This window comes from Talpa europaea (assembly GCF_964194135.1).
Source record: "Talpa europaea genome assembly, chromosome: 5".
In the NCBI taxonomy this organism is placed as follows: domain Eukaryota; kingdom Metazoa; phylum Chordata; class Mammalia; order Eulipotyphla; family Talpidae; genus Talpa; species Talpa europaea.
In genome coordinates, this window is record NC_140071.1 from 103,960,915 (window position 1) to 103,964,037 (window position 3,123).

The window sequence follows — 3,123 nt, forward strand, 5'->3', positions numbered from 1 at the left end:
ATTCAAAAGGCGCCATTCCCGCGCCACTGATCTGGGCTACAGCCCGCATCCTGGAACTGAGGGCTTTGGAACTGAGACCCGGGGCACGAAATTAGGGGCGTGGGTTCCCCACGACGGTGGGGCACAAGGCAGACACAGCACCCCAAAGCCGTTGAGGTGTACCCTACCATCCCCGCTCTGCTCCCTGTCCCACGGGGTGGAAAATCAGCTCCCCAAGGGCTCTAGGAGAGATCTCTGGTGCCACCTAGCGACTTGACCCCAGCACAGGCTACTGAAGGAGCTAGTGGCCAGCTGGGGAGTTAGCCCACACCGGGCCCCTTCTGAACAAGTAGTCTGAGCCCACAGGGAGAGCGAGCACCCACAGCCGGGGCAGACCAGGCGCGCAGAAGAGTGTGCCTGAGACCAGAAGCGCAGGGAGTGTGTCCCACATCACCATTTTAGAACAGGGACATTTCTTCAGTAAAGACTACCTGCAGAAGGCTTCCTCAGGAGCCAGAGGTGAGCGGGGGAAGTTCGCCCACGCCAGACCCCCTCTGGCCTGCAGTCCAAGCCCAGAGGGGAGCAGGAACCCAACGCCGGGGCAGACCAGGCGCACAGGGGAGTGTGTCCCCACATCGGCATTTTAGAACAGGGACCTTTCTCCAGTAAAGGCTGCTTGAAACTGACAGATGACTCCTGGAAGAACCAGAGGGGAACAGAGAAGCCCACCCAAGATGCCGGCAAGTCCCAACTACACAGTGTCCCAATGCATACGGCAAATTAGAAAACAGACAGTAGGGAGGAGAAGAACCACACGCAATCTAGCAACTCTCCAGAGAAAAAGCACACCACAGAAAGAAAGCCAGCCCCCAGATTGCAACGACAATAACTTGGAAGAATTTCTGAGCCTTCCAGAAAGAGAATTTAAAATTGCCGTGATTAAAAAACTGACAGAAGTCATAAAGGAAAACAATGATAAGGGAAAAATAATCAACGATCAGAAGAATGCAATTGAGTCCCTAGAGAGGGAAAACAATGGTCAGAAGAAAGAAATTGAGTCCCTAAAGAGGGAAGTAAAAGAAATGCAGGAGATCAAAGAATTAATGGAAGAACTAAAGAATTCTGGGAAAAGCAATGAAAGCAGAATAGATGAAATGGAAGAACGAATAAGTAATCTTGAAGACACAGAAATAAAAAGAACCAAAACAGAAAAGGAAAGAGAAGTACGAAGGAAAAAGAACGAAGAAAGACTTCGGGAACTATCTGACTCCATGAGGAAAGGAAATATAAGAGTTATAGGAATACCAGAAGGAGAGGCGAGAGATGTAGGAACAGAGAAAATATTCAAAGAGATAATTGAAGAGAACTTCCCAAATGTGAAGAAGGAGCTGAAAATTGATATACAAGAAGCAAGAAGAACACCAAACTTCCACGACGAAAGGAAAAATACAGCAAGACACATAATAGTAAAGCTCCCAAGAATCCAGGACAAGGAAAAAATAATGAAGCTGGCAAGAGGGAAGAAACAGATAACATTCAAAGGAAAACCAATCAGGCTGACATCAGACTTCTCTGAAGAAACACTACGGGCAAGGAGAGAGTGGAGGGACATAGTCAACAGACTCCAAGAAAACAGATGCCAACCAAGAATACTCTATCCCGCAAAGCTCTCCTTCCTCTTTGAAGAAAGAATATGGACCTTCCCAGACAAACAGAAACTCCGGAATTTCATTGCAACTAAACCCCCACTCCAAAAAATACTACAAGCAGTCCTAAAGCCAGAACCTCAGAGCGACGAATAACAATGAAAGAAGGCCAAAAAAAAAAAAAAGTTATTAAAAGAATCAATAAATAAAATCAAAGGAAAGACAAACACAATGGCAAATACAGATGTTAACATATCAATATTAACTCTAAATGTAAATGGACTAAACTCTTCAATAAAAAGACACAGAGTTGCAGCCTGGATTAAGAAACAAAACCCAACCTTTTGCTGTCTCCAGGAAACACATTTAGCTACAAAAGATAAAAATAGGCTCAAAGTTAAAGGATGGAAAACAATCCTACAAGCAAATGGACCAAAAAAGAAAGCAGGAACAGCTATACTCATATCAGATAAAACAGATTTCAAACTCAAAAAGATAAAAAGAGACCCCAATGGTCACTACATTATGATCAAGGGGACAATACTTCAAGAAGAAATAACACTCATTAACATATACTCACCAAACGAAGGAGCACCAAAATATATCAGACAACTGTTGTCCTCTCTGAAAACAGACATCAGAGAAAACACATACGTAGTGGGAGACTTCAACACACCACTATCAACAATGGATAGATCAACCAGACAAAAAATAAGTAAAGAAACCAAAGCTCTAAATAAAGACCTAGAGCAATTGGGCTTAACAGACATCTATAGAACACTAAACCCCAAAAAAATGGAGTACACATTTTTCTCAAGCGCACACGGATCATTCTCCAGGATCGATCACATACTGGGGCACAAGACAAACATCAACAGATACACCAAGACTGAAATCATATCAACCATCTTTTCTGACCATGAAGGCATCAAACTAGAAATAAACCATAAAAAGAAGGCAAGGAACTTTCCTACCTCATGGAGATTAAAAACCACACTACTGGAAGACCATTGGACTAATGAGGAGATCAAAGAAGAAATTAAAAAATTTTTTGAATTGAACGACAAGGAGGACACCAATATCCTAAATGTATGGGATGCAGCAAAAGCAGTAATAAGAGGAAAATATATAGCAATAGAAGCTCACATCAAGAAACAAGAAAGAACGCAAAGAAACAACCTAATCTCGAAGCTCAAAGATCTAGAAAAAGAACAACAAAAAAACCCCAAAACCAGTAGAAGAAAAGAAATAATAAAAACCAAAGCAGAAATAAATGAAATTGAAACTAAAAAAACAATCCAAAAGATCAATGAAACCAAGAGCTGGTTCTTTGAAAAAATCAATAAAATAGACAAACCCCTAGCCAGGCTCACAAAGGAAAAAAGGGAGAAAGCACAATTAAACAGGATCATCAATGAAAGAGGAGAAATCACAACGGACACAGCAGAAATCAAAAGAATAATCAGTAACTACTATGAACAGTTATATGGAAACAAGT